Genomic DNA, 24,157 nt, shown 5'->3' on the forward strand with positions numbered 1-24,157 from the left:
TCCATGGGGGGACAGGGAGTGATATGGTCCTTGGAAGCATTTGTGAAGGGCGCAGATTCGCCTGTGTTTGACTATTTATTATTTTTTCCATATTGGTGCCTCTCTGCTGGCCGATTAGGGGCTGGCTCTTTGGAATGGTTGATAACACTTCGCATGCTCCCTGTTCTGGTCGTCTCGCTCCTCCACTGAACTCGGGAGCATTGGCTTTGTTGAGGGAGGTCGCATTGGTTCTCCCATGTGCGCATTCTGGTTGCTGCTGACTTCTTGTCCTTCCTGTTTGGCAGTTTGACACTGGTGAGTGGAGACTCCTCTCTTTTGCTGGGTGACAGAGTGGGGCGGAACAGTCTGGTTCTTCAGTGAGTGTTTTCCTACCTGCTTCTCGGTGATGTTTCCTCAGGTGTAGTGAGTCTTTGTCCCACAGCGCCTTAGGGGGTGTGGCTCCTCGCTTGTGCTGGAGCTGCTACATATCATGTTTGCCACCACAGAGGATTCTGCTTTGCAGCTGGTATTGGGGCTTCAGTCACAATAGTTCCTATGGCTTCATATTCTGCGGTTTCTTAATTCCCATCAGTGGGTGGAGATTTCTTTCAGAGCTTATATTTGTATTTTCTCTTGGCCCTCGTTTGAGTTGCTTTATCTTTTCTGGGTTTTGTTTCCTGGGCTGTGATCCTAGCTCTCTGCCCTTACATATGGCCTTGGTGGTCTCTGGTTTGGGCCAAGGGTGTGCGTCACACCTTGGCTCCTTTGGGGGGGAGTTTTCATTTCTGTGGGATTCATCTCTTCCCCTGTCTGGATAGCTGGCTGGTTGCCTCTCATTTTTTTCTCTGAGCCCAGTTGGTGGTTCTCAGGGTGCCTGCGCTGTTGTTGGTTGCAGCTTTTTGATCTTCTGGGTGTGACTCCTGCATCCAGCCGTGCTTGGTTCTCCTTTCCTTCAGGGCTAACTTAGGGTTGAACTTAGGGGTGGTCTTTGAGTCAGTGGCACGATGTGTTCATGCATTGGTCCTGCTCCTTATTCACCCCTTGGCTTCTGCAGGGCCGTGGCTTCCCTATCTTGGGGTAGTATCATCTATGTCGGCCCTAGTGCAGTGCCTGTTTTTTCCAGCAGGTCTCTCCTGTGGTCATGGGACCTGCTCCTTTATCCAGGGGTTTTACTTTGGTTCCTCTTCTCGGGCTGGTTTCACACCCATTGTCAGTGGGATTGTTTGGGGTGCCACTCTGAAGGAGTCCGTTGCTCTGGGACGGTGGTGCCTGGTAGGGGTGCTTTCCTTTTTTCCACTTGGTTGAAGCTGGTGGCAGTTCCTTGCACACGACAGTGTGTGTTTGCTAGATGGCCTTCTTGTCAGCTCATTCAGCAGGCTAGTTGTGCCCCTCTCTGCTTTACTTTTGCCTGGTCATTTTGCCTCTGGTTCAATTCCCCTCTTCTGGCTCTCTGCAGTCTGCCTTCCGGGTTGGGTGTGTGTATGTCCCTTCCATTGCCAATTCGGGCTGTACTGTTCCCATTGGGTGCAGGGTCAAGACTGATTTGCATATGGCTGGGTTCAAACTGGAATGGCGTGGGGAGCAAATAAAATTATGGGTTTTGGCACAGATCTCTGTACAGGGGTGAATGTATGACATTGTTCTGCATTTTGTCCATCAATTGTTCTTTTTGCATTTGTCTCCTCGAGTGGGAAGGGTATGCCCTGATGTGTTCCCGTGCTCTCCATACCTCTAGAGTCACGCTATCCTGGCAGATGAAGGGTGAAACCCCGAATCCAGTCCTAGGATGCTTGTTTCCAGTCTTGGGAGGACCTGGCCTGTCAGTTCAGGCTGGACTGTTCACATTGGGAGCAGGGTCAAGACGGATTTGCATATGGCTGGGTTCAACTGGAATGGCATGGGGAGAAACAAAACAATGGATTTAGGCCCAGATCTCTTTACTGGGGTGCATGTATGACATTCTTCTGCATTCTGTCCATCAATTGTTCTTTTTGCATCCCTTTGCCTTGTGGCACTGTTTTGTTCCTCTGTTGATGTGTGTCTGGCCCTGGTGATCTGTTCGTCCTTTCTTTGTTTCGGTCTCCCTTGTCTGGATTAGTTCACCACTAAGGAAATGCCCTTCTTCCCCTCTTTTTGTTGTCTGATTCCCTCCTCAAGTGCTTCAGCTGTGGTTCCTTAGGCTGTTCTTTAGCTTTGAAGCCTCCTTTCCTGTTTTCCACCCGTCCTTTTTTCCCTTGGGTGGTTTTATGGGGGATTAGGGACCAAGCAGTGGTTTTCTTTGCTTGCCTCAGTTGGGTTGAGGTGACCTTGATTCCCTTGTCCTCCCCATCTGTCAGTCTGGCCCCATTGGGGCTTGCCATTCCATCTGTTGCCACTGTGGCTACTGCTTCTTTGGCTGGATTCTCTTTGCTCGTTGAGGCTTGCAGTTTGTCTCTTGGGAGGCAGTCTGTCTCGGATCATGGATGTTCTTTGGCTGTTGCTGCGCTGCCCCAGTTGTCGCGTCAATCATCTACCCTTATAGCTTGTTGCTGTCATTGACAGTATTTTTCCATCTGATGTCGGGATAGGGGGTTCTCCTTTTCCTCTTATGTTCCTACGGCTGTGTTGGTCTTCCTTCGTGACTGTTTTCAGCAGGGTTTGGCTGTGTCTGCCCTCTGTAGTTGGTGGGTGATGTTAAGAGCTTTTCATGGGGCTGGCGTTTTTTCTGTTGCCCCTCTGGTAACTCGCTTGCTACGGGTGTTTTCTTCAGCGTCCTGTTATTCCTTCCCCAGTGCTACTTTGGGGCCTGCCTCTGGTTCTACTGGTCTAACAGGATGCTCTGTTTAAGCCTTTTGGGGTCTTCCGCCTTCGAGTTTCTTTCAGCAAAAGATGTTCAAGTGGCCTTTTCTTCTGGGGAACAAGTTGGTGAACTTGGGGCGTTGTTTGCCCTCCCCACTTTTTCCTTGGTGTTTCCAGACATTGTGGTGCTTCTTCCTGGTCCAACCTTTCTCTCTGACAGTGGCGTCCTCTTTGTTGTTGGGCTCTAGTGTTGTTTAGTCTATCTTTTGTCTGTCTCCTGTGTCTGCTCCATGGTGGTGCATTTGCATTCCCTGGTTGTGCTTCATGCTCTTTCTGTGTCTTTCCGACATGCTGATGTGTTTTGCGAGTCGGAGGCCTTGTTGATTTCCTTTAGTCTAGTGATGGGGTGTGCCACGCCTTCTCTCCCTTCCTTGTCCTGTTGGTTGCGTTGGCTTTTACCCATTTCTCTACCTTGGCTGGCCCACCTGTCCCAGTGTCTATCCATGGGTTGTCTCCTGGGGTGTTTGCTGCCTCCTGGGTGGCATTTGACGGGGCTTCCTTTCACACCGTTTGTACTGCTGCTGCTTTGTGCTGCTCTTCACATGTGTGTCCCATTCCCATTTGCATTTGGGTGGTGCTGTGCCCTCTGATTTTGCTGCTACTTTTTTATGTTTTGTCGGTCCCCCTGAAGTGTTGTCTTCTTGGGGTCATTGTTTACTGTCCTTTGTTTTTCTTTTCGTGGTGTATTTGGTCAGAATTTATTTCTTGACTTCGGTACATACTCATATGTAAGGACTGTGAGAGGAAGATGGACTAGGAGGTAATTACCGGAGCGACAGTTCAATTAGGGAAGTCCATGCCTTCCTCGTCACAGTTCTGAGTTCCCATCCACTTCTCCCTGTTGGTCAACTGGTTTCTTTCTGAACTTTGTTATTTCAGGAAGTCCTTCCCAGGAAGTGCTGTATTTGTACCCTTTTGGTATGGGGCCATCTTGGCTTGGGAAGGAAAAGTCATGTTTGGTGATTAGGTTCTGCATGAAGGGAGATAAACTCCTACATAAGGACTAGGACGATAAAGACATGGACTCGGATTAATGAATATTACCAGTAAGTAAGCGGGCAGTCCTATTAGATTGAAAGTCCTGCAGAACTTCAGCCGCAATCTGTCCTCAAGCAACGCAGCTCTCTTCAGCAATGCATTCATTGTGTCTGCGATCCTCATATGTAAGTGACTAAGCTTTCAGCCTGTCACCCCATACAAGCTGCACCTGTACGGTTGATATCTGCCCTGTTGTCGAGCAGTTTTATCTTCGTGTTACCGTAAGAAATCTCCACTCTATCTGCTCACTGCAGAAGAGTTTGATTTTGATTAAAAAGTACGCACCAACATTATTGTTGGGTTCTGCTTTGGAACTCAGGCCATCATTATAGGGTCACGAATGTGGTGATATGAAATATCGGCCGTTGGCTGTATCCTCTTGTCTTTGTCGGTCTTGTATGAAGGACCACAATAAAGAAGTTGAACCTACCTGGTCCATGTGCTTTCTTTCAATGATCAATAGTAAAATGTGTGACTGGAGCGACACCTAGAAGCCATGTCCAAATTATGACTACGATCCTAATTACTACAAACAGAAGAGCAACTTATTGTTCAGTTTCCCCAGAAACTGATGAAAATACATTCAAAGTGGTGTAGCGAAGTAGCAACCTGGGGGGATGGGGGGCGGTTCACCCCAGGTGGAACACATTTTGGGGGTGGTGGCAGCATCCCCCGCTTTTAAATTCGGCCGCTGGGGTGGCAAACGCAGGGGCTGGCATGGGTGGGATAAGGCCTAGCTACGCCACTGTACATTCAAATTACTTGTATTTGTGGGTACTAGCTTACAAGCTGGAGTTGGAACAAGGAGTTGGAACTGGAACAAAGCTATTGTTTCCAGTCAAAGGGTTCTATCAAGGAGCACTCTGCCTATTACATTGAGTTATAAGCATGTGGGGCTGCACCCACAGCATAACATATGTACCAGGTGTGAAATATGTGGACATGGATAAGGCTTGTGAAGAGATTTGGCATAGTGTAGTGGCTGCGGTTTTGAATTCAGCCACAACCAATGAATAATGGGATGTAGGAAGGATGAGGATAACGCATCAACTGCCCAGAAATGCTTTACGCACTGTCCTCAGTTGTGCTTGTCTGTTAAAATACTGTTTCTCTAATACATATGTTACCCCTTCTCTTTTGTTTACCAGTCTATCTTTGGGCCTTATGGATGACCAATGACTGGTGATCCATACTCCTGGGCGCGTGCATTGTTCTCTGTTGGAGGTTTCAGCTTGGACCATGACTACTTGGGCCTCAAGGAAGTAGTGACATTGACTGAGCTGGGTGCAACAATGCTTTACGAATGTTGTTGCATTCACACCTATGCACATTATGATTTATTCCACCCTATTAAAACAATTGAGCATCGTATTCTAACTCTGTTGTGACCTTTGTGATCTTATGTGTTATGGTGTGAATTAGGTTCGTTTTTATAATGAAACTTACGTAGGAATATGGATCCATCTAACAAAGCTGTTTTATTTCATAAATATATTGACACGATTTGTTCTCACCCTAATATTTATATTTTAATTATTTTTCTTTTCGTTGCAGTATATTTGAAATTCCAATCTACTAGATTGGTTTACTGGGTATATTATAAGCATGCTCACTACAGAGACCCACATTATGGATTTAAATGCATCCCAAACCACTTTGTAAGTCGTGAAAATCTTTATTTACTCAATGGCTGTTGCTCAAGTCGCATGCACTACAGACACTAAAATTATGATGTCTACCATGAAATACATGGCAAATAATATATACTTGTACTATTTATTAGACATGTGTAGTCCATATTTAACATTCTGGAATCTCCGTGTCTGTGGTTTATCAATTACATGGTATGTTGATATATCTGTGATCTGATATGAAAAAGGCAAACCCTCATACTATTTTGATCCAAACTTAGACTTTTTCTTTTGACTTCAAATTTGGATTAATGAACAACAAATCCCAATATTCTCGTGGAAATATTATCGCCGCCCATTTTATGTAGAATTCTATGAGTAATTTTGGTACTTGGTGGTGGATTTATTCTTTATAATCATTTTAGGTTTAAATAGTTTTTATTAATTACACACAGAATAAAAGAGGGAATTTCTTATTTTTATGTTTGATACTCAGATTGGAGAACTAATACACGGAATTCCCTGCAAACCTTTGTCTGTTAGACAGATTTGATAATAGGCAATACATATTCAGCCTTCAAATACTAGATCACAGAAGCATGCCTACAAAGCCAAATGTGAAAGGAGATGTGGAGAGACCGAGCAGAAAATCTATGACTATCTGTACATCGGTTAATAACTCCACATGCATGTCAAAACAGCAGCCCCAGACCAGAATCAGTGAAGTGCCACACAATATCATCACTCAGAGGCCTTCGCGGGTAGATTAACAAACTAGCTGAGTCCAGCTGAAAGAATGCAGGTTGCTTTACATCACAGTCTACAGTCTGGTTAATTGGGAAGCCCACTGACTCAGTCCCTCACTGCCAGCCTGTTTTTGACATTCGCGAGGGCGTGTTTCTGAAAACGTTTCTGGCTTTATCTCAGGAATGAAAGGCGCCTTTCATGTGCCAAGCATCACTTTCTCTTTTCAATTTCAGACAATGACACAAATTCCCTTATCCCAGCTCTCTGTAGAGAATGCAACACAGTGGGACAGCAGGAACCCATACTCCTAAATTGTGTGCCCCTATGGTTCTGTTTAAGTAGCATGAGAAGTAAAGAGAATAGTCCTTTCGAAATATCTAAAACTTAAATTTCCACACTTCTAAATACGAATCCAGGTCAACAGTCAAAGTCAAGTTAGTTTGTTTAATTCAAATTCTGAAACATTAATACACACCAATAGAAACAGTATGATGTACAAATACAAAGTAAACAAAATGAATCAATCTCTAAAACTGATTAAGTCGGTACAACAATAAGAAAACAAGTAACTCGATCACCACAACATAAGCCAAGCTTAATGAGGTCTATACTAAAGGATCTCTAAAGTAGAGTGTCAGCTGTCCCTAAGTACATCACAACATAAGAATCGCTGAACTAAGGCACCTCACATAGTGCTGCTGGTAAATTTCCATTTCCAGCACCCTCCAGCTTCCTTTCTCTGCCTCCATGTTCACACGCTGAGATATTTTGTACGTTCTTGGTTCCATCCCCTTCTCCTATGAGAACTCGTCCTCCATCCGTTATCGCATTTCTACTTCTCAAGCCTCTGTATCTACTAGAAACAATGGGGCATATTATCAAGGGATTTATCTCTGCTTCTTTGGCTTTAAAAGCCAAGAAAGCGGAGATAAAATAGTCTCCCTATTACCTAGCTGTCGCTAACACCAGTTAGCAACAGCTAGTAGGAGATAGCGGCCATCTTGGGCCCCGCTTTGCATGTCAGAGAAATGTATCACTAATGACATGCAAAGTGGGCGTGCCAAGATGTTAGGGACTGGAAACAGTCGCTAACATCGCTATCTCCTATTACCAACTTTTGGAGAAATTTGCGCTAAGCACGAATATCTCCAAAAGCTAACACCTGCCCTGAGCAGTTCTTAGCCATGTTATCCAATGGGAGGTGGATAACATGGCTAAGAGCATTCGCTCGGTAATGCATGAATATCGCTGACTTTACAGCGATATTCATGCATTTCGGCCGATTTTTATCATTTCAGAGAAAAACCTTGCTAATAGCAAGGTTTATCTGCGATAAAAATCGTCGCAGCTCGGCGATACATTTTTCTCGCTAACCAAGCAATAGCGATAATTGTCGCTACTGCTTGGTAATATGCCCCAATATTTTTTTCTCAACTAATGAACCCTTGTCCACCTGCATTAGGAACACAAGATACATGCAACATTCCACAATGCAAGCAAAATACAAATTTAAACGTTAGCTGCAAAATGCATTAGAAATGCATTTTGCGCCCACAGTTAGGCTAAGTTAACATCACACAGGTTACATTATGTGAACACTTTCTATAAACAACTAGGAAATGCTTTCAGATCATTTAAACAGGTAAAAGTGGCAAGCCTTCATATACCAGTGGTTATGAGTGTGATATTAAAGAAAATCAGTAAAACACATGTAGCTTGTAATCCATTAAACAAAATACTAATGCACCTCCCTTTTCAGTTACATTGCTAAAATACACACGAAAGTCTGGTTAATCATGAGGATTGCATAATCATCTTGTATTCCTCCTTATTCTTTTCACACATTTATCACACAGAATTTACCTTGGTGCAAATTAACAGTGATTATAACGCACGCCAACTGTTACTTCAAAAGGGGGCCCAAACTACAGTGGCAGTGTGAATGCGCCTTATCAAAAATTGGTTGAATGGCCTCCGTTTTCAACTCCAAGTCTAAGAGCTCTCTGTGAACTGCACACAATTTATCTTGTAAGAAAATGTTTTAGGTCTTCACGGGGACCTTCCAACACCCTGATTGGCTACCCATCAGCATAGATAGTCCAAGCTCTCAGTTTTTGAGTCCAACAACTAGACACTATCTATCACTTTGGATTTTAAAGTGGCAGTTTTTTCAGTCTGCACTTCATTGCATTTGGCTCCTTCTCAACATCTGTCACTCTACTGATAAACCCACAAAGCTTGTCCTCCGCTCCTTTTACTGCTTGAACTGTCTCTCTTGCCCTCTAGGCTGATTTTTCATTTTTGTGCCCCAGAATGAGGCTGAAATAACTCCTAATTTATGGCCATTTGTTGCCCATAGTTTCACAAAGCAGCTCATGAATCTATACATCAACCAGAACCTGCCCTTGCTTCACAGTGTGTTCACACTGCTCTATTCACTGCTTCTGTGGGCACCATCACGCAGGAGACAGGATTTTACTGCAACTAGCCTGTCGCATTCCCCACTATGTCTGATGTTTTATGGCCAATACTTGATGCTGAAGGGTCCTTCCGTTCTCTCCTGTTGGACCCACCAGCCACTGCTTTCCCAACTTTTAAGCTTCAGGTTGCATGGGTATCACCCATCTGATGGCCCCAGTCACAGTCACCATCACCTCGCAACTCCACTGTGCTAGCAGCATTCCTCTGTAAACAGGTCGTGGTGAGTGAAAAGTATGCCTGCCATCTCTCTCCTTGCTGGAGCTTCCACACTAGTTGCACCAACGTAGTCTGTAAGGCCTCCTGGCTCAGTTCTCGTACTTCGGCCACTATGGCCCCCCGCTTCCCTTTTCAGTTTGTTTGAGAGTTCCCTTCCTTAGATGATTCCTTCTTAGTGCTCGATTTTCTTCACTATTCAGTGGTGCTGTGATTTTTTCTAACAAAAAAAGAATGTATTAGACATGAAAAGGTGGCTTGATGTTGGCATTAGCGGGTTCAGTGCCTGCAACAGGCGTGTGTGTACCATGCAATTCACAAGTATGAATTGCACTAAGGCAGGTGGTACCTTCTGTTCCGCAGAGGTGAACAAAATAAGTATCATGATTTTACTAGGTAATTTTGGCAGCACTCATTAAAATAATTGACACATTTCATAGTGTGTTTTGCTCTCTATCAAATGGTAAATTTAATTTAGAATGCCTTGTTCATGTATGCCCTTGGTAACACAAAGGAGTAACACTGCATCAGTTGTGGGTGCTTAGGTGCTGCATATGCCTGGGGAACACTACCATCTGGTCATGCAATTAGGAAACTCATTGAAAATGACAAAGCCAATTGCTCTCGCATTGCCATGACCGATTAGGTTTGACATTGCTTGTTGTCTTGTTGCTCTTATGCTGTACTGCTGTGGTGATAATATGGGGCACTGCTGTGTCTGTAGTGACTGGTGGTAGACTGTGATGTGTGTGAATTAATGGAAAACGAAAACTGAGAAACTACATTGGAGGAAAACAAATCGAAAACCAATTTTAAGGAAAGACAATTTTAAAGAAATACCAAAAAATCCCAAATTTAAGGCAACATTATAAAGGAAAAGGAAAGATAATTTTCAGGAAAAATCTAAAATAACATTAAACTTGGGTGGAGTTTAGAACTATTGTAAGGTTTTGGGGTTCAGGGATCATTTATGGTGATGAGGGGTTTTTAGGAGTTAAGAATAGTTGGAGTTCGGGCATAGAAAGGGGTTTTTAGGGTACAGAGATGGATGGAGTGTAGGGGTGGTGAGGGGTTTTTAGGGTTCACTTATGAGTGATGTTTAGGTTTGTGAAGTGTTTGAGGGTTCAGGGATCGGTGGAGTGTTGGGGCATTGAGGGGGTTTAAGGTTCATAGATAGGAGGAGTTTAGGTCTGGTGAGGGTTTTTAAGGTTCAGTTATGGGTAGCGGGTGGAGTAGTGAAGAGTTTTTAGGGTTTAGGATGGGATGGGGCTCTAGGGTGATGAGGTGTTTTAAGAAGTGCCAAGATGCCTCTGGGCATATGATGCACTTCACAAATGACATACAAAGTCAATCAAAATCAAATTCAGGGGTGGGTGGAGTCCAGATGTAGAAAGGTGATTTTAGGGTTTAGGGATGAGCAATTTAGGCTGATGTGCAATTCGTATGGGCCATGGATGGCTGGATTTAAGGGTGGTGAAGGTTTTTTAAAGTTCAGGGATGGGCGGTGTTTGGATGTGCTGAGGTGTTTTTAGGGTTATGGTATAAGTGGAGTTTAGGCACAGAAAGGGTTTTTTATGGTTTAGGAATGGGTGAAGTTAGCGGTGGTGACAGATTTAAATGGTTCAGGGATAATGTATATTTGGGCAGAAAGGACTTTTAGGCTTCACGGATAAGTGTACTGTAGCTTTGGTGAGGGGTTGGCTTTAGGTGGCAGGGATTGTTGATGTTTACGGGTGATGATGACTCAGCGAATTGAAAGCATCTGAAGTAATTGTTTGACAGTGTTAAAAATATAAATATGTAATAATGTCCCCTGAAGTAAAGCACTGAAATAAATATCTCTGACTAAATTGTTTCTGAAAGTAAGACCTGAAACCATTGCATTTACACTTACAGAATAAGCATTCAAAAGCCAATTTTTGACCATAAAGATGTTTTATGAATTTGTTTTTACAAAAAGGTAAATGACTCATTCTGAACATGTTGATTAAACAGTTTAGATGAAATGGTTTCTCATACAGTGGGTAGACTGATATGCAGAAGAAACAAAGTTGTACAGGGATTTGTCACATGCTGTGAACAGTTTTAAATAAGAAAAGGAGATTTCCATCTCACTTGCCAATCTGGGAAAATGTGGTTTGAGGCTGGGTAAGGATATGGAACTGATGTTGTATGTTGAATTTGGCCATTTGCTGGATATGGTGTACCCTTGAAACCGAGATGAGATGGCCCCCATCATTAAGACTGCATGCCTCGATACAACATATCAGAAGATTGCAGCTGGCACGTTTTCCATGCTAAATCTATGTTTCTCCTATTGACTATGAAATCTAACTAATTATTTTAAATATTATTTCAATGCTTAGCAACTTTTTAATGCCCTCCATATCCACTATCCTATTTATAGCAGTGCAAGGTTGGCAACTTTAGCAGCAACATCAGGGGATGCAGATTGCAACAATGACACTGATTGAGTAATGGCTTGATTGCAGCTTTCACCAAAGGCCTTTCCATAAGGTTCTATAGTGCCGATACAATGGGTCTGATTCCTAAAGGTAAATCTACATGAGGAGATTCTCTTACACTTAGAGTTATGCATACATTTGTTGGAGCACTCCACTCAGATGGTATTCACCAATTCCAGTTGGCAATCTAACGCCACATGAATGATTACAAGGATTTGCTGATATTTCAGCACAGGCTAAACACCAACACATTCTAGGCACATTGTTTGTCCTGCGGTCAGTTTGTAGTCCCTCACCTCTTTCCTCACACTTTTTGTCGTTATAGTTAGTGCCCCTATGGCAAACTTATGTTTTCCTTGTGGGTGGAGCCTTACCTACCTCTGCTTCTCCTTGTCACCTTGCACTCGCTTTTTGGCACCAGCACCAGCATCTGCTGCATTATTTGATTATGCAGTGCAGTGCAGGCAGCGTCCTAACTCTCCCTCTTAGCAGTGCGGAGAATACACAGTTTCAGTCTCTCAGGTGTTCTGATATACCAATAACCTAGTTTTCAGTGTGGAAATGTTTTCAATATTTCAAAACCTTGACCTTTTTTATGAAATTCATTGGCAAAATATTTTTCCTTTCTAGATGATACTGACTGCATTTCTTTATGCGGCTGCCCATAGTGACACAAATCATCTAAAGGTATATTTTTTTCATTGGTTGGGTTTTTTAATTCATTGCAAAAATCTACTGCATTCATTGGTCCTGATGAATTAACCAAACCTATGACCATCATAAGTGTGACGGATATCCCGTCTGCATTTTTACAAGTGCCATAGTACATAATGCACATATAATAAGGCAAGCAGGATATCCACGAACCACTAAATGAGGCAATCAGTTGAGACATGTGAACTTTCAATAGTGGTTGGGGGAAACATGGCGGCGGCTGGTTGAGCCGCAGCAGCACTCCGCTTATGGGCTCCTGCAGTTTTTGATATCGGGGGTTCAAACATACCTCTTTAGAGATTAGCCCGCATACTTTTATCGCGGGACGGTGCGCAGCCTCTCCACCATCCTACCCGCAAGACTGCGGTTTAAACAAGTTACAGCTCTTCCTCCTTGAACGGCGGCGTCTCTCCGCCATACCGCCGACTCCTATGTGTTTAGGGGAGGAGACTCAGAAGACTACAGCGTCTGCAGCGGCGATTGCAGCATCTGTGGCGGCGCTCTCAGTACCGGCGTGGGTGCAGGAGTCAGTGTGTCCCACAGCAGAAAATCAGCCGGTGCAGAAATCCCCGCGTTTTCCAGCGGGGGGGGGGGTGGATCTGGTCGCTGGCCGCCCTGGAGCTTAGGAGGGGTCGTCGTATCCGCGGTGCTCTACTTGGGCAGCGAGGCTCTGCTTCTGTAGCGGTACAGGCACAGGTGGAGCAGTGTGAGGAGGGAGAGATTCTGGATGAGAAGCAGCTTCAAGCCCAGCAGCGATGTCAACGTAGACACCGCAGACACCAGGACGAGTCTGACAAGAAACGATCCTGTGGTAACAGGGGTGATGGGAGTAGCGAGGATGATTTGGAGAGTTTGAAATTTGTAGGCACATCGGTGTCTGCCGGGGAGGCCACCCGGGGAGGCAAAGGAAAGGGGAGGGGGAGAGGGCGCACGAGAGGGAAATGTGCAACTACTGGTAAAAAAGAAACAAGTAACAACAAAGCATCTTTTTTTCAAAACTTTGAATCCAAAAGCAAGCCTACCGCTTTTAAAGCAGATACAAGCATAAATACAAGTGATCGGAGGGATCCGACTAGTGTCAGCATTGGAGAGGGGGGTTTGTGCTTAAAGGCTCATGTAAGTGCTAATAGCGACACTGGTACTGGTACCGACAATAAAAAATTGTTGACATATCTAACAGGCCAGGTTAAGGCAAAGCGCTCGTATACTCCTAAGTTAGTAAAAAATAAGTCAAAGAACTTAGCTACCGCATCAAAAATAACTCCCTCACTGCGTTCCTTCTTTAAAGTGGTCCCTCAAGTGGTCCTGTTGGGCAATAACCCCCTCTCCCCTTCACAGAGCCAGGAGGTAGGGGATCCTATCTCACAAGTACAGATGGCTTCTAAAGAAGTTGAAGGGTTATCTATGGAGGAGACGGTGAGCACGAATGTCCCCACTTCTGATCCTTCACTGGATCTCACTTTAGAAGGTGTAGAGGGACCAAATGAAAAGAGTATTTCTGCCACTGTTAAACCTAATGAAGACAGCAATCTTGCGAGTAATAACAACAATGACAAGGGCATGTATGATAACGACAGTAATTTGGACCAACTGTCCTCCCCTATGTTAGGAGAGACAGGTCAAGCTGATCCAGTGGGTTATCATATGCCCAGTAATTTGGAACACCCAGTGCCTTCCTCCTTGGTTCTGATCTCCCCACTGGCCCCCTCATTACCTTTTGCTCCTCCGAGTGTAGCACCTGGACTGAGCTTGCAGTCGGTTTTTCAAGATGCAGGCTCAACAGCTTGTACTAGGGGTGGGGAAGTTTCTGGCATTGCCTATGACGCTACTCACGCTTCGAATACTGATTTGGTCACCACATTGCAGGCCTCCTTTCAGGCAATGTTTGCAACTTTGGCTGCAGACATTAAAAAAGGCTTTGAGACCTCTGCATCAAATCAAGCTGACAGCCGATGCTTCTGTCAATCTCTGGATAGTAAGCTTGGTGCCCTCACCACCAGGACAGAAACTCTGGAAGATTCAGTTACAGAAGTGAATATCAATTTGGGCGCCACAAAAGCAGAACTAGTGAATCTCAGACAAGAGAATCAGAGCTTGTCCGATAGAATGGAGACTTTAGAAAACCATGCCCAGAGGAATACTTACGAATTTTGAATATACCAGAGGAGAAAGAGGGTTCAGACATCAAACAATTCGTGGTCTCTCTGTTAAAAGAAGCGTTACGATTAGACATGTCTGAACAAGAAATAGCCTTGGATATCCAGCGCATCCACAGAGAGCCTATTCGAAGGAACCCCCAGAGAACAAAACCCAGAAAGGTTTTGGTTAATTTTCTCACCTATTCTGTTAAAGAAACTATTCTGAACATTGCGTTGAAACAGAAGGTGGTAAGCGCTAAGGGGTTCAATTTTCAGATTAGATCGGACTTATCCAGAATTACACTCGATAAGCAATGGGAGCTCGGTAAGAGGTTGGAAGCCTTCAGAAGTCAGGGGGCCGTTGCTCAGTTGGTTTTTCCGGCAGCACTAAGAGTTATGTATAAGAATACTATGCACAACATAAGATCAGTGCAGGCTGCAGATGAGTTCCTCCTGAGCATGGGTAGGAGGACGGAGACTGCTAAGTAGTTTGGGCCTATTCCCTACTCTATCTCTTCTTTAGTCCTTGGTAGTTATCAGCCTCCTTCCCTTCCAGGTTTCTGATAAGCTCACTAATACCTTGCTAAAAGTTAATTTTAAGACTGTTAAAAACTTGTTGAAAGGTATAGACCCTCCATTGAAGCTGATATAAAGATATTGATGTAAAGGTATTGAATAAGAAAAACTAGGAGATACATAGAATAGAGTAAAGTGGTTTTGGGAAGGTGAAAATTATAATAAAAAAAAAAAAAAAAAAAAAAAGGTGGAATGCCTTCACACTTGTTAACACATTCCTGATAAACTTGGTGACAGGATTTACATTCATTTAAGGGTCTTATTATAGGGTTTAATCTCACTTAGTTTTATTTTCTCTTTTCCCCTAAATGTGGTAGTTGGTTGGTAGTGGCAGGGGTCCATAGTGGTGTGCTATCTCTCTGGGTGTCCAGATAGATATTGTGGGGGTTTCCCGTGGGTGGGGGGTTTGGATTGGGAGGGGGGTTAGCGGGGGTGAAAAAAGTAAAAATTGTCCTCTTAAACGTCCTTTAAAATACTTTCGAGAGGGGAAAGACAGGAGTCAGCTAATACATAGCCTATGTACCAGAGTATGGCAGAATTGGTCTTCGGTTCTTGTAACTTTTTTCCAGTATAATGCATAATCTTCGCATTTTGTCCTGGAACACTAATGGTCTTCAGACTTGTCCAAGAAGAAATAACATTATACAATATCTACGAGACTCTGCTGCGCAAATAATAGTGCTCCAGGAGACACATTTGGCAGAAAGCGAAATGCTAAACTTGTTGGGTAAGAATAGATGGATAGATTTCGGGGTTGTCACATCACAAACTTCACATATTAGGGGGGTGGCCATCCTTTTTAAAAAATCTATTAGGGCAAGGCTTGTTTCTAAACAGGTAGACCCTTATGGCCGATGGGCCATAGCTTCAGTCATTATTTTTGGTTTATCACTTACGATAGTAGGATACTATGGTCCAAATCAGGACGATCCATCAGTCATGGCCACACTCTTTTCACAACTATATCTATTCCCAGAACCGGTCGTCTTGGCAGGTGATTACAACATAGTCTTGGATCCAATATTGGATAAATCTCCTTCCAATAGGGCTATAACTCTATCTAAGACTAGGATGTTTTTGTTAGACAACATGAAAGCATTAAATTATAATGATATTTGGAGGACACTTCATGGGTCTCAAAGGGGGGTCACATTTAGGAACTATAAATTTCACCACCAGTCTCGGATTGACTTCATTTTGATCAGTCATGTTTTGGTTAAACAGGTTAAATCAGTCTCTCATCTACCTTTTCATCTTTCTGACCATACAGCCATCCTTCTTGAGCTCGAGGTCGTATCAAGGCCCTCTCTAAGAAACTGGTCTTTTGACAGATCAATACTTGCCTCTGCCGACATCATAGAGGCATTAAATCATGAAGTTAAGTCTTTCTGGGAGATTAATCAGGGGACTGCCCCACCTGGGATTATCTGGGATGCATTCAAAACTACACTAAGGGGCTATCTAACCAACATATCTGCATATAAAAACAAGACCTACAGGGATTCAGTAGCCTCACTTGAATTGGAGATAGCAGGAGTTCAAGAAGAGATCGACAGGAACCTAGCAATATTAGGGACCCCATTAGAGGAGTTGCAGGACAGACTAATGGTTTTAAAAGGAGATCTTTCCTCAGTTTTGAGCGCCCGGGTTCTGGAGAGATGGGAGGTTAGTAAATTCGCCCATTTTTAATATGGGGAAGGTGCCGGCAAGCTCCTGGCCTGGAAGTCGAAGACAGATAGGGTCCGAAATAATATTAGTTCTATTAACAAGGATGGAGTAATACACTTTTCAGATGAGGGAATTAGTGGAGCTTTTAGAAGCTTCTTCAGCGAAATATATCACGAGGATAAGAATGTACAACCCAACCAAGCAAGGGAATGGCTTTCTGGGATCTCCCTTCCTGCCTTAAATTTAGAACAAAGGAATGCCTTGGACGGCCCTATTACTCTGGAGGAAGTACGTTCCGCTATCTTTAAAAGCAAAAAGGGCAAGGCGGCAGGACCCGATGGGTTACCCTCCGAAATATATAAAGCAATCTGTTTAACATCTCTTCCTCACCTAACAGACTTGTTTAATAGTATCCTACTGGATGGTGTCTTACCTCCCGCCTCTTGGGACAGGGCCTCTATAACTTTGATTTTAAAACCGGGCAAACCAGCAACTAACTGTGGGTCATATAGGCCAATTTCAATTCTTAGCACAGACTATAAAATCTTTGCGTCGGTGCTTTCAAATAGATTGGGAGGGGTAGCAAACAACATCCTCCATTTGGACCAGAAGGGATTCGTAAAGGAAAGGCAACTTTATGAACTGACTTACGACCTCATTGGCGCAATAGATATGGCCACATTAGCATCGCTTCCCTTAGCAGTTTTCACTCTTGATGCTACAAAAGCTTTCAATAGGGTAAATTGGATATATTTAGCGGAAGTTTTGAAAAAGATTAATCTAGGTGATAATGTTAGGCGAGCTGTAAAGCTACTATACAAAAACCCCTCTGCTTCATTATTGGTTAACGGGGAACTTACTGAGCCATTTAGCATTACGCGAGGAACCCGTCAAGGGTGTCCCCTTTCCCCACTTTTGTTTGATTTATATATAGAACCCTTTGCCCTACTAATCCGTGACAACATTAATATAAAACCTTTTATTTTTGAAGGATGGGAACGGAAAGTCGCGCTATATGCGGATGACGTTCTTATCTTTTCATCCGAGTTGTGCTCGGCGTTTCCTACTGTAATATCCATTGCAGAAGAGTTTGGTGCAATATCCAGCTACGAAGTCAATGCATCTAAGACTGATATTATGGTCTGGAATCATCCTGCACCGGTCGTAGGGGTACAGCCTAGTTCTACTCTCAGGTATCTGGGCTTAAATATCTATACGGATATTAATAATATTGTCCCTTTAAATTTTGCTCTTGTGGCTAAGGAGGCTCGTAGATTGATGAGAAAATGGTCGGCTCTTCCTATTTCTCTGATAGGCAGGTCTAATCTGGTTAAAATGACTATTCTACCTAAGATTATGTTTTTGTTTAATACTATCCCTCTTTTTTTCGATCCATTTTTGACTGCCAAACTCCAAACCGAAATAAATAGATTTATATGGAATAGTCATACGCCCAGATTATCTTGGAAGAAGATAAGACGTCGCCGAGAAAAAGGGGGCCTTGCAGCACCAGATTTGCAGTATTACGGATGGGCCTTTCAGCTTTCTCACATCAGGATGCTTTTAAAAACCCCTAATAACGCTGGGTGTGGGAAACTATTTTCAGCACTTCTTAAGGGGGAAAAAATTAGGCCGAAGAACTTTTTGTTAAAGTTTGGTGACCCTAAGTATTTTAAGAAGGTTAAGCTAAAGGTTTTGAGGGATCTAGCTAAAACATGGGCGAATTTTAGACGTGCACTCAAACTGGACTACTATCATAGTAGGGCCCCACTGTGGGACTTTTCCGGGCGCTCCGTCTTGGCTCTTGGATAGTCTAGCTCTTTCAGTCAGAGAGGCCGGACTCACATCGTGGGGGGACCTGTTTGTTGAAGGAGTTCTACTTTCATGGGAGACCCTGAGTTCAATAATAGGAATTAGTTTCTCACGATTTAAATACCTTCAAATCCAGAGTTGGGCTCAGGCTTATAGTCAAGGCAGGGGAAGGTTTAATATAGGCACTGAAAGTAATCTAGTAACCCACCTGATTGACAAACCACCTTTCAAAAAAGAGATTACATATTGGTATAACCTCATGTTAGACGAGATTGATGGCGAATTCTTGCTCCCCCACTTGCTCTGGGAAACATATATCACCAACACTGATGTGGAGAGTTTGTGGCTAAAATCATTTAAGATTCTGGGGGACACAGTGAAACCTTCCTGGCTTCGTCGCAACCACTTGTTCACATTGCACAGGGTGTACTATTCTCCACTACGTCTATCAAAGTTCCCCAATAATGCACTGGTGGCCTGCCCTAGATGCGGTCTGGTAGCCGCATCAGACGTTCATATGTTTTTTGAGTGTTCATTCTTAACATTATTTTGGAATGAAATCTGCGCTTCCCTCTCGCTAGCGATAGGTTCGCAAGTCAGCCCTTGCCCTCTTTTAGTCTTTTTTGGTATCCTACCAGAGCTTGATGGCATAAGTAAAAAACTGGTCTTCTATGGTTGTCTATTGGCTAGAAGAGAAATATGTAGACGTTGGAAAGATAAGGCACCTCCTCTCTTTACCGATTGGCGTGCATCTATGCTACATTGGACATGGTTAGGGCTGGTAACCTACATAAGAGAAGATTTTGGCTACTTCTGAACTGGTAATCATGGATCAGAACATCATGGTTTTTTTTTGGGTTTTTTTCCCCCATGTCCTATGATTTTGCTGCTTGGAAGGGTCGTGTTATTTGATCCCCTTTTGCTATACACACCCTACATGGGCGACTTCGGATACGAAATGGGTTGTATACAGCAGTATGCTAGCCCTGTTGGTACCATGTGATGAAGATTAAGTAGCAGATGCTCTGCACTGCGGGATACTCCAGTAGGAATCTTTAAAATCCCCCCCAGTAAATCTGGGTCAGTGTTCCTGTCATCTCCTCTAATTTTTCGTTATTATATGGTCACCAAGGGCGAATATGAGGACACAAAAAAAAAGAAAAAAGAAAAAAAAAAAAATCTACTGCATTCATTGGTCCTGATGAATTAACCAAACCTATGACCATCATAAGTGTGACGGATATCCCGTCTGCATTTTTACAAGTGCCATAGTACATAATGCACATATAATAAGGCAAGCAGGACATCCACGAACCACTAAATGAGGCAATCAGTTGAGACATGTGCACAGAAATGGATCAACTATTTCATTTAAGAGTGATCTAAATGATAGATACTTGTGATGACCAATGTGTGCCATTACACACAGGTGGAAAAAACGAATGCATGTCCTGCAGTGGATGACATCTTTAATGCTGTGTTTACTCAAGCCCAATAAATAGTGGCTTCCTGCTTGCTTTCTATGTGGTCTGCAATCAAGGGGACCCCAGATCATTAGCATAACATCACAGTGCTTGGCCAACACACACATTTGTGACCAATAAGATGTCAAATGTTAGATAAAGCATCTAGTCAAAAACTTGGCAAAATTCTCTTTCCTCCATCTTCTCTGTAGTTTTTTGCAGTCAAGACAGACTAATGTTAAGTTGCCCCAATGAGACGTTTCCTGGAGGAAATCTTTAGGGCCTCTTAGTCTGCCTTTAAAAGGAGATCTGAGGAACTCAGTATTACTAGGCAGCAGTACTGCTAGATCCTCATTCATACAATTTCGTGGTAAAATCTGTTTTATGGAGTTTGTTAAGGGACATCAGTACAATATATTAGAAATACAAAAGGGCGGGGGGCATGGTTTCGGCGCCGTTCAAGATGGGCGCCTGATGGAATAGATCCGCCGCACCGGCAGCTTCTCCCACAATTTATTACCGCTATTCCCGACGCTGTGGGATCCTGCAAGCAGCGGTATGCATCGGAGTGCCTGCAGTATGCGGTGAGACAGTTTTAGAGCCTCCAGCGCGTCGCGCTTAATGTTATTTTTATCGCTTCTCCTCCAGCATAACTAGCCGCCATTTTGAAGTACTCCACAGCGCGAGTAAACATGACAGAATTCGCGCATTTCAGAAAGAGCTCTGCATATGCTGACCCCTCTACCTCTGTGGTTCTCCAACCTTTTCTCCAGTGACTGTGTTATCCTTACAGCCTTTTAGGATGTTTTACCTACGTTTTGGATACACTATTAAGTTTTCCTCAGAAATGCCATCATTTTAAGAGCCTGCGTACTCACTGTTCTCCAGTCACTAATTTCAGGAGCCTCATGTCTACTTCTTTGATGTGAATCGTCTGGTAGCTGGTTGTTGTTTTCCATATCCCTCAGCGGATTCCTCCCTTATTTGCGCTATTCAGCCAACTACTGAGTTTCCTTTACATTTTGTGATTGACCGTCTACTGTTACCTCCTGCTTTTTTACCTTAGAAATACCGTCATTTTGAATTCCTACATCATTTTTCGGATGCTATTCTCCAGGTGGTTCTTCTCAAATAAGCTATAACATTTGGCTCCTTTGTTTTTTATTTACCTCCTGTCGACGTCATCGGCTGCTGTCTGTTATTTTACTGTGAAGCGCTCTTCTCAAGTGTTAACTTTTTATCACATCTAGACTTTCTCAGTTATCTCCTCCATCTTTAGCTCTGGGTAATAAGAATCTGCTGTACCTTCTTCTCGAATGATCTCCTTTGTGTGCTGTACTAGCCAACTCAACCTTTGTGAACAGATTGACGGTCATTTTTTTATTTTTATCCACTGTTCACTACTTTGACTGTCAGCCCACATATAATCTATTGCACGTCTACGGGAAAACTGCGCAAACCAAAATTTGTTTTTGTGCCTTCCAGCTCTGCCCGAGTGTCATCCTCCTCAATCCCACATTCTCATACTGCTGACATTCAAATGGCTGGCATAACGCCTAACCGCTCTTCCTCTACTCATTCTACGTCTACCAAATCATCTCCTCCTACTACCTCGACTAAACGCTTGAAACAGGATCCTCCTTCTCCTGATAAGTCACCCCCTACTATCTCTATGGAGTTAATTTTGGAGGAAATACGCGCATTACATCCATTTGTAGAGGAGACTAGTAGTGATATGCAGCTCTTGAAGGAAAAATGGTCGTCGATGGACAATAGACTTACCTCTGTGGAACAACAAGTTGTGGAAATCCAAACCAACTCTCAACGTATCTCTGCTTTAGAAAAGTCTGTCCTGACTCTCCAGCAACATACGGAGGATTTAGAAAACAGGAACAGGAGAAATAACCTTCATATTTATGGCCTACCTGAATCCTTGGAGAGTGATGATCCTGTGTCTTTTTTCACTTCTTTTCTTCCGAAATTACTGGATATGCCTCCCACTACTTCTCTTAGTATTCAGAGAGCTCACAGACTTGGCCCTCATTCATCAAAACCGCGTGGAGTCATTATTCTCTTCTTGAAATTTACATATCTACTCTCCGTCCTTTCTGCAGCAAAAGCCAAGCATCAAGTTCCCTGGCTTGGTCAGAGAGTGTTTATATCTCAAGATGTCTCCAATGCCACCGCAACTAGAAGAAAGGAATTCCTGAATCTTCGAGCTCCTTTGAGATCTCTTGGTGCTAGATACGGCTTGTTCCACCCTTGCAGCTTCAGGGTCACTCATCAGAATCGTACTTGGACTTTTTTGCATCCTAGCGAACTAAAGAACTTTATTCATATTCAATCTAACAGCGGCATGGATACCTTTACTCCTCCTACTGGCTAATTGACTCAGCATTTACATTTGTTTGCTTTCTTGTTTCTTCTTAAAGATTTCCTGTTGGTGTTTCTCTTCAAATTTAATACAAGCATTTTTAAATATTCCGTCATATATGTTTATTTGTTGTTTCCATTGTATTGCTTTCTTCTAATGTTGTTTTCTTCTTCCTATTTGTCTTCAGAGATTCCAGCGCAAGTTCGTGTCCCCTGATCCCTTAGCATGTGTGAATCCTGTCCTTTGGTTTCCTTTTTGTGTCCTGGTGTGGTTGGATTCCTGTTCTTCAGGTGGTTCGTCCTGTTGAGTGTCGCCATTACTCCATTTCTTCTTTTGTATTCCCCTTCAGGTATGTTTACTTCAGTCATCCTTTTGGATATGTACTGTCTCTTCTCTTCTTTTTCCTCCTTTCTTTCCTCTCCTTTTCCCTCCTCTTTTCTCTTGGATCCTATTTTCTTTTTTATGGCATATTGCTTTTTTCTCTTTTCGGCTTTATGATGTTTTCATACTTGTTTGCAAATTTTAATGTTAATATGTTTATTTGGTTTATAAATTTAGAGTTAATCCGTGGAATGTAAAAGGTTTTATTAATCACATTAAACGGCAGGGAGTACTTTCTCATTTAGCTTCCGATACCCCTGATATTGCTCTTTTACAGGAGACTCACCTTAATAATATTGAATCCCTTAAATTAAAAAGAAACTGGGTTGGTACAGTTTTATTCTCTCCCTCTTCTAATAAAAAAAGATGGAGATGCTATTTTAATTCATAAAAATTTGAAATGTAAGGTGTTGTTAGAGGAAAAAGATTTGGAAGGAAGATAGATCTTGGTTAAATTACTGATTAACTCTATTTCTCTCACTATTTGTAACATTTATGGTCCTACTCAACCAGATTGTTTGTTTTGGCCTTTAATTACAAGCAAGTGTATACAACACAAAGATGATTCTTTTCTTTTAGGAGGAGACTGTAATCAAGTTATAGATCCATTCCTTGATTGCAAGTCCACTATTCGTTTCATTCCCCACAAACCTCACAAGCAATTCTTGAACACTATACTACAAACACATCTCTCTGACTCTTGGAGACTCACGCATCCAGACACCCTGGATTATTCCTTTTTCTCGCACCCTCACGCTTCTTTCTCTAGAATAGACTATATCTTTCTCTCTCAAGCTCTCACTCAAAATCTACTTTCCTCTTCTATTGAGCCTATTGTTATCTCAGATCATGCCCCCATTATAACGGATATGGATTTACTCCCACCTCATCCTAAGTCTTCTCGTGGCGCTTTAATTCTACACTTATTAAATACCCTACTTTCTCTTCTTCATTTTGATCTTTTACTAATGACTTCTTTCAAATAAACTCTACTCCCAACACTCCTCCTTATATCCTCTGGGATTCCTTTAAGGCTACTGCTAGAGGGTTTATCATTGACTTTGTCGCTAGGAAAAAGAAGCAATTTCTTCAAAAACGTAAGTCTTCTCTCGCATATATTAAAAAATTGGAACATCAGTGCTATACCTCCTCCGATAAATGTATGTCATTAGACCTCTTGCGTGCAAAGATTTCTTTCAACAAGTTAACCACGGATAATCCTTCTTCCATTCTTCTGCGTAATAGTGCCCTCTATTATGGAGGTCGTAGCAAATCCGGGAAACTCTTAGCTAATTATCTTAAATCTCGTAAGAAGCATACTTCCATTGAATCCATTTTTTCTCCTGACAATGTTCTTCTCCACACAAATAAAGATATTCTCGAACAATTCCAATCTTTTTATCAACAGTTATACACTCCAGAATCTCCTCCTACTTCTTCTATGATTCAGTCTTTCTTTGACAAATTACCTAAACCCTCTACTTCTCACCTTAACTTTCCAACCCTTGACCTTGACCTTTCCCTGCATGAACTTTCTACGGCTCTGTCTTCCCTCACTTCCCGGTTGAGTTTTACTTGCACATTTTTCACCTTTTATTACCCAAACTTTTATTGCTTTTTCAATCCTTTTATTCTTCTG

This window comes from Lissotriton helveticus, chromosome 10, assembly GCF_964261635.1.
Source record: "Lissotriton helveticus chromosome 10, aLisHel1.1, whole genome shotgun sequence".
Classification (NCBI taxonomy): Eukaryota; Metazoa; Chordata; class Amphibia; order Caudata; family Salamandridae; genus Lissotriton; species Lissotriton helveticus.